The sequence below is a fragment of the Jaculus jaculus genome, chromosome 1 (assembly GCF_020740685.1).
Source record: "Jaculus jaculus isolate mJacJac1 chromosome 1, mJacJac1.mat.Y.cur, whole genome shotgun sequence".
In the NCBI taxonomy this organism is placed as follows: domain Eukaryota; kingdom Metazoa; phylum Chordata; class Mammalia; order Rodentia; family Dipodidae; genus Jaculus; species Jaculus jaculus.
Window position 1 is genome coordinate 222,206,245 of NC_059102.1, and position 8,943 is coordinate 222,215,187.

Below are 8,943 nucleotides of genomic sequence, written 5' to 3' on the forward strand. Positions count from 1 at the left end.
ACAAAAAGTGTGGTACTGGCACACAAGCTGGCATGTAGATCAATGGAACAGTATAGAGGACCCAGATATAAGTCCAGGTAGCTGTAGCCTCCTGATATTCGATTAAAATGCCAAAAGTACTCATTGGAGAAAGGACCACCTCTTCAGCAAATGGTGTTGGGAAAACTGGATATGTATCTGTAGAAGGATGAAAATAGATCCTCCATGCATAGGAATTAAGTCCAAATGGATTGAAGACCTTAACATCAGACTAGAAACTCTAAAGCTGCTAGATCAACCATGTTTATTGCTGCTCCATTTATAATAGCTGGCAAATGGAACCAGCCTAGATGTCCCTCAAATGATGAGTGGATAATGACGATATGGCACATATATACAATGGAGTTCTACTCAGCGGTAAGGAAAAATGAAGTTATGAAATTTGCAGAAAAATAGATGGATCTGGAAAGGATTATACTAAGTGAGATAACCCAGGCCCAGAAAGCCAAGCACCTCATGTTCTCCCTCATATGTGGATCCTAGCTGCAGATGATTGGGATTCTGTGTGAGAAGGAAAAAACTCAGTGGCAGAAGCCAGTAAGTTAAAAAGGAGATATAAAGGGAAGAGAAAGGAAGGGAGGAGGGTACTTAATAGGTTGGTATTGTATGTATGTAAGTACAATGTTTGAGGTGGGGAGGGGATATGATGGAGAAAGGAATTTCAAAGGCGAAAGTGGGAGGGGGGAGCGAGGGTATTTCCCTGGGATATTTTTTATAGTCATTGAAAATGTTAATAAAAATTGAGAAAAAAATCTACTTTTCCATCACCATTTACTTAAAAGGCTGACTTTTTCCAATGAGCATTTTTGTCACATATCAAGTATCCATAGCTGTGTTGATTGTCAGGATCTTCTGTTCTGTTCCATTGTGGTGGTTTGAATGGATGTCCCCAGTAGATTCAGTTTTAGTACAGGTTTAGATCCTCAGCCTCCTGGCTGGAGGATGTGTTCCTGTGGGCAGATCTTAGGGTCCAGCTCTAAGGTGTGGGGCCAGATCTGTAATTTCTAGCCAAAGATATGAAAAGTGCTGGAGCATTACCTGAGGTTCCTGAAGTGTGCTTGCTTGTGCAGTTGGGTTTTTTTTTTTTTCTTTCTCTCTGTGTGCACTTGTGAAAGTGGGCCAGATTCTTCTGCCATTATGGAACTTCCCTTCCACCTGTAAGCTTTGATAAATCCCTTACCCCATAACTGTGGCTGATCTTGAAGGCTCATTCCCCAAACTGAAGCTCACTTCAACATGCATTGACTTACATATTTGTTTTGTGGCAGTAGAATGCTGTTTTTGTTACTATGGTTCTGTAATATACCGTGAAATCAGGTATGGCGATATCTCCTGCCATACATTATTAAATGTTTTTGAAATATTTATGAGAGATGGACAGAGAGGGAGCATGTCAGGGCCTCTTGCCACTGCAAGCAAACTCCAGACACATGCGCCATTTTTTTAATGTTTATTTATTTATTTGAAAGTGACAGTCAGAGCAAGAGGCAGAGAGAGAGAGAGAGAGAGAGAGAGAGAGAGAGAGAGAGAGAGAGAGAGAGAGAGAGAGGACGTGCCAGAGCCTCCAGTCACTGCAAATGAACTCCAGACGCATGCGCCCCCTTGTGCATCTGGCTAACATGGGTCCTGGGGAATTGAGCCTCAAACTGGGTCCTTAGGCTTCACAGGCAAGCGTTTAATTGCTAAGCCATCTCTCCAGCCCACATGTGCCATTTTGTGCATATGGTTTTACATGAATACTGGAGAATCAAACCCAGGCTGCAGGCTTTACAAGCAAGCATCTTTAACCATAGAGTCATCTCCCCAGCCTACATATATATTTTTGTTCTCAGCATTGCTTTGGGTATCTGAGGCTTTTTGTGCCTCCAAATGAATTCTAATAACTTTCTCTATTTCTGTGAATGATGGTATTGAAAATTTTGATGGAGTTGACATTGAATCCATAAATTGCCTTTGGTGAAATCGACATTTTCACTCTCAATTCTTATAAACTGTGAACATGGGAGATATTCCCATATTGTAATGTTTTAAATTCTTTTATAAAAGAATTTTTAAAAATGTTATTTATTTGTGGGAGAGGGAGGAGCACACCAGGGCCTCCAGCCACTGCAAATGAACTCCAGATACATGCACCACCTTGTGCATCTGGCTTACATGGGTACTGGGGAATCAAACTTGGATCCTTGGTCTTCACAGGCAAATGCCTGTGTTCTTAATATAAAGTTATTAACTTCCTGTTAGAACTTCTTTCATGGTATCTATATTAGTCAGGGTTCTCTAGAGAAACAGAACAGATAGAATGAATTGTATTAAAAGGAAACTTATTGGATTAATTTATGCCAATCCAACAATAGCAGTTGCAGGCCTGAGAGTCAAGGAACCTGGTAGCTGCTCAGTCCACAAAGCTGGAATGCCTCAGTAGTCCCAATCTGGCATTGAAGGCCTGGAGGCTTCCTGGAGAGCCACTGTTCTTCAGTCCACAATGGAAAGCAGCAAGCAGCACCAGCAGCCAGATGGGAGAAGGGGATACTTTCCTTTCCAGAGTTTCCTTAGATAAAGCGCCCCTCCCCCTCCAAGGGGCTGCCCACTCTGGGAGAGGGCTCACCCTGGGGGAAAGATTCCTCCTTTAGTTATCCTTCCTGGAAGCAACCTTAGAGACCCACTTATGAGTAATGTTGGTGGATTCCTAAACAGATTAACTTGACATAAAATTTAACCATCACAGTATCCCACAAGTTTTTTTTTGTTGTTGTTGTTTTGTTTTTTCCAGGCAGGGTTTCACTCTAGCTCAGGCTGACCTGGAGTTCACTATGTGGTCTCAGGGTGGTCTTGAACTCACAGTGATCCTTCTATTTCTGCCTCCTGAGTGCTGGGATTAAAGGTGTGCACCACCATGCCAACTTTGTGTTTTCATTTTCATTCGGTATCATGACCTTCATTATCTCCTCTAGTCTATCCTGTCAGGTTTTAGAACAGTAACACTTCCTTGGTTCCTTAGCTTGAAATGCCATTTTCCATCCTTTTATCTTAAGGTAGTACCTCTCTTTTGTGGAGAGGTGAGATTCTTGGATGCAATACACAGATGGGTCCTGCTTTTTTTAAATATTAATTTTCATTTATTTGAGAGAGAGAGAGAGAGAGAATGGGCATGCCAGGGCCTCCAACCACTACAAACAAACTCCAGACACATGCACCACCTTGTGCATCTGGCTTATGTGGATACTGAGGAATTGAACTTGGGTCCTTTGGCTTTGCCAGCAAGTGCCTTAACTGCTAAGCCATCCAGCCCTGTTTTATTTTCATTTTTTTCCCCAGTATTCTACACAGATAAACTTCTCTAGTAATAAACTATAGAAATGACCCCTGAAAGTATCATCTTAGATCCTGCCTTTTTAATATTTGGCTAGCCTGTTGATTGAAGATTACAGACCATTTATATTCAGAGATATTATTGAAAGCTGTGTATTAATTCTTGTCATTCTTTTGATTTTTTTAGTGTTTTGTGCTTTCCTATTCCTCTCTTTCATTAAGTATTATTCAAACATGGTTAGTCTTTACTGTGGCCTAATATATGCACTTTTCTTGCTTGTCAGTTCAAAGGATTCCTTCAAGTAGAGTTTGCTTCCTTTCTGCAAAGCTGGCTTGAAGCCATGAACTCTTTCAACCTGTCTTTATTACAAAAATTTCCTCTTTTCTTCAATTATGACAGAAATCTTTGCTCAGTATAGTAGTTTAGGTTGGCTGTTATTGTTTTTCAGAACTTGAAATATATCACCCCAAGGTTTCCTGTCTTTGAAAAAGTTTCTGTTTAGAAATCTGTTGCTATTATGATGGGCCTGCTTTTATAGGTGACTAGGCTCTTTTAATATATATTCTTTGGTCTGTGTACTTGGTAGTTTAATTATAATATTCCAGAGACTTCTGGTTAATATGGCAGCATAGTTACCACACCAAAGCAGCCTAGGGGGAAAAAGACAAAAAAAACTCAGCAAAATACACACTTTTACTAAAAAGTGAGGTGTCTAGGAAATTGAAGTGGCAGCAGAGAAGTAGAAGAGATCCAGAGCATCCAGAGCCCGCACAGGCCAGCATAAGTGGCCCCAGCAGCTCCGCCAACCACGGTGGCGGAGCACCAGAAAGCTGCCAGGCTCGGCTTGAGCTGCAGGAAAAGCCAGGTGCGGGGAGCTTCCACGCATACCAGCTTCCACTCACACCACGCTCTCCGCAACTCAGGAAACGTGAAGGGAGAGTGGCAGTGAGCAACAGAGGAGAAGACCACGAGGTAGAAGAACACGTGGAACAGCAAGAGAACTAGAGCAGCTGCGGATCCCTCCCCTCCCCAACCACCTGAGCCCAGCTCCACCGAACAGAGCGGTGGTCCCGGGACCTGGCCACGCCAACTTGAGCCGACAGTGGGACCCAAGCAGGAGCAGAGTCCGAAAGCAACATCAGTGGCTGTGGCACCGGTAAAAAATAAACAGAGAGGCATCTGGGCTAAATGAGGCCACAGAAGGAATGGACCTAACAGATATATACAGCACATTTCATCCAAAGACTGCAGAATATACATTCTTTTCAGCAGAGCATGGAACATTCTCTAAAATAGACCATATATTAGGACGCAAAGCAAATCTTAACAAATTCAGGAAAATTGAAATAATTCCTTGCATTCTATCTGACCACAATGGAATTAAAATACAAATCAGTAGCAAGAAAGGCTATAGAGCATACACAAAATCATGGAAACTAAACAATACACTACTAAATGATTAATGTGTCAATGAAGAAATCAAGAAGGAAATCAAAAAATTTATAGAGTCAAATGATAATGAGACCACAACATACCAAAATCTCTGGGACACAATGAAGGCAGTTCTAAGAGGTAAATTTATAGCCTTAAGTGCCTATATTAAGAAATTAGAAAGGTTGCAAGTAAATGACCTAATGCTTCACCTTAAAGCCTTGGAAAAGAAGAACAAGGCAAACCAAAAATCAGTAGACAGGAAGAAATAATAAAGATTAGGGCAGAAATTAATGAAATAGAAACAAACAAACAAACAAACAAAAAATCCAAAGAATTAATGAAACAAAGACTTGGTCCTTTGAAAGGATAAACAAGATTGATAAACCCTTAGCAAATCTGACCAAAAGAAAGAGAGAAGAGACATAAATTAATAAAATCAGAGATGAAAAAGTAATATCACAACAGATTCCAGAGAAATTCAAAAAATCATAGGGACCTACTATAAAAGCATACACTCCACAAAGTATGAAAATCTGAAAGAAATGGATGATTTCCTTGATTTATATGACCTACCTAAATTAGATCAAAATGAGATTAATCACTTAAATAGACCTATAACAAACATGGAGATTAGAACAGTTATCAATTATCTCCCAACTAAAAAAAGCCCAGGCCCAGATGGATTCACTGCTGAATTTTACCAGGCCTTTAAGGAAGAGCTAACACTATTGCTTCTTAAGCTTTTCCAGGAAATAGAAAAAGAAGGAATTCTACCAAACTTCTTCTATGAGGCCAGCATCACCCTAATACCAAAACCAGGCAAAGATAGAACAAAAAAAGAAAATTACAGACCAATCTCCCTCATGAACATAGATGCAAAAATTCTCAAAAAATATTGGCAAACAGAATACAAGAGTATATCAAAAAGATCATTCACCCTGACCAAGTAGGCTTTATCCCAGAGATGCAGGGATGGTTCAATATACGCAACTCTATAAATGTAATACCTTATATAAATCGGATGAAGGACAAAAAACACATGATCATTTCATTGGACACAGAGAAAGCATTTGACAAAATCCAACATCCCTTCATGATAAAAGTCCTACAGAGACTGGGAATAGAAGGAACATATCTCAATATAATAAAGGTTATTTATGACAAGCCTACAGCCAACATATTACTAAATGGGGGAAAACTGGAAGCTTTTCCACTAAAATCAGGAACAAGACAAGGGTGTCCACTGTCCCCACTTTTATTTAATATAGTTTTGGAAGTCTTAGCCATAGCAATAAGGCAGGAGACACACATAGAAGGGATACAAATTGGAAAGGAAGAGATCAAGTTGTCATTATTTGCAGATGACATGATTCTATATATAAAGGACCCTAAAGACTCTACCAGCAAACTGTTAGAGCTGATCAAAACCTACAGTCATGTAGCAGGATACAATATAAATACACAGAAATCAGTAGCTTTCATATATGCTAACAACAAACACACAGAGGATGAAATCAGAGAATCACTCCCATTCACAATTGCATCAAAAAAAAAAATGAAGTGCCTTCGAATAAACCTAACCAAGGAAGTAAATAATCTCTACAATGTGAACTTTAAAACACTCAAGTGAGAAATTGCAAAAGACACTAGAAAGTGGAGAAATATCCCTTGTTCCTGGATGGGAAGAATCAATATTGTGAAAATGGCAATATTACCAAAAGCAATCTATACACTTAATGCAATCCTTATCAAAATTCCAAAGGTATTCTTCATGGAAATAGAAAAAACAAACCAAAAATTCATTTGGAATCACAAAAAACTTTGAATATCTAAAATAATACTGAGCAACAAAAAAGAGGCAGGTGGTATCACCATACCTGATTTTAACCTATACTACAGAGCCATAGTAACACAAAAAGTGTGGTACTGGCACACAAGCTGGTATGTAGATCAATGGAACAGTATAGAGGACCCAGATATAATTCCAGGTAGCTGTAGCCTCCTGATATTCGATTAAAATGTCAAAAATACTCATCGGAGAAAGGACCGCCTCTTCAGCAAATGGTGTTGGAAAAACTGGATAGATATCTGCAGAAGGATGAAAATAGATTCTTCTCTCTTGCCATGCACAGGAATTAAGTCCAAATGGATTAAAGACCTTAACATCAGACCTGAAACTCTGAAACTGCTAGAGGAAAAAGTAGGGGAAACCCTGAAACATATTGGTCTTGGCAAAGACTTTCTGAATACAACCCCAGTTGCTCAGGCAATAAAACCACAGATTAATCACTGGGACCTCATGAAATTACAAAGATTTTGCACTTCAAAGGACACAGTGAAAAAAGCAAAGAGGCAACCTCCAGAATGGGAAAAAATCTTCGCCAGCTATATATCTGATAGAGGATTGATATCTAGGATATACAAAGAACTCAAAAAGTTAAATACTAAGGAATCAAACAAGCCAATCAAAAAATGGGCTATGAGCCATGCATGGTGATGCACGCCTTTAATCCCAGCACTCAGGAGGCAGAGGTAGGAGGATCACCGTGAGTTCGAGGCCACCCTGAGACTCCATAGTGAATTCCAGGGCAGCCTGGGCTACAGTGAGACCCTACCTCAAAAAAACAAGGGGGGGGGAGGCTATGGAGCTAAATAGAGAGTTCTCAAAGGAAGAAATACAAATGGCATATAAGGATCTAAAATAATGTTCTATGTCACTAGTCATCAGGGAGATGCAGATTAAAACTACATTGAGATTTCATCTCACGCCTGTCAGATTGGCTACCATCATGAAAACAAATGATCATAGATGTTGGCAGGAATGTGGAAAAAGAGGAACCCTTCTACACTGCTGGTGGGAATGCAATCTGGTCCAACCATTGTGGAAATCAGTGTGGAGGTTCCTAAAACAGCCAAAGATTGATCTACCATATGACCCAGCTATAGCACTCTTAGGCATATATCCTAAGATTCATCTCGTTTCCTTAGAAGTACTTGCTCAACCATGTTTATTGCTGCTCATTTTATAATAGCTGGGAAATGGAACCAGCCTAGATATCCCTCAACTGATGAGTGGATAATGAAGATATGGCACATTTATACAATGGAGTTCTACTCAGCGGTAAGGAAAAGTGAAGTTATGAAATTTGCAAAAAAATGGATGGATCTGGAAAGGATTATACTTAGTGAGGTAACCCAGGCCCAGAAAGCCAAGCACCACATGTTCTCCCTCATATGTGGATCCTAGCTATAGATAATTGGGCTTCTGCGTGAGATGGAAAATACTTAGTAGCAGAGGCCAGTAAGTTAAAAAAGGAGATATAAAGGGAAGAGAAAGTAAGGGAAGAGGGTACTTAATAGGTTGGTATTGTATATATGTAAGTAGAATGATTGAGATGGGGAGGTAATTTGATGGAGAATGGAATTTCAAAGGGGAAAGTGTGGGCTGGGAAGGGAGGGTATTAACATGGGATATTTTTTATAACCATGGAAAATGTTAATAAAAATTGTGAAAAGACAAAAATAAAATTAAAAATTAAAAAAAAGACTTATTATTGAAAGACTTGTGTTTATTTTTGCCATTTTTCTTGTTTTGTATTTCTTCCAGGTTTTTCTTTACCCTCTTGTATTTACTATTATTTGAGTATTGTTTATCTCTTCCTGTTTCCTTATGTGTGTGCTTTTCTTTCTCTTCCACATGGAGGATCCTTTCAAGTATTTTCTGTAGAGCTGGTCAGTGTTCATATATTTCCTTACCCTTTTTTTTTTGTGGGAGGTTCTCATTCCTCCATCTATTTGGATGGATAGCTTTGCAGGATAAAGTAATCTTAGTTGACAGTTTTTATCTTTTTAAACTTGGAATATATGATTCCAAACCCTTCTGGCTTTTAAAGTTTATGTTGAGTAATCTGCTGTTATCCTGATGGGCTGGCCTTTGTATATGACTTGATTTTTCTCTCTAACTGCTTTCAATATATTTTCTTTGGCTCTGTGTTTTGTCTTTTAATTATAATGTGACAGTGAGAGGTTTTTCTTTTTTTCTCCCTGATTTTGTCTGTTTGGAGTTGTATAGGTTTTCTGTATCTGTTTTGGCATCACTTTCCATATTCTGAGGAAGTTTTGTTCTATGATTTGGTTCAAAATTTCTGCTATGCCTTTGG

The 8,943-nt window shown here is 39.2% G+C and overlaps 1 pseudogene; it reads right to left on the reverse strand.

Moving 5' to 3' along the window:
- Positions 1-3,340: 3,340 nt before the first annotated feature.
- On the reverse strand, positions 3,341-3,418 carry LOC123458066 (annotated as a pseudogene).
- Positions 3,419-8,943: the final 5,525 nt, after the last annotated feature.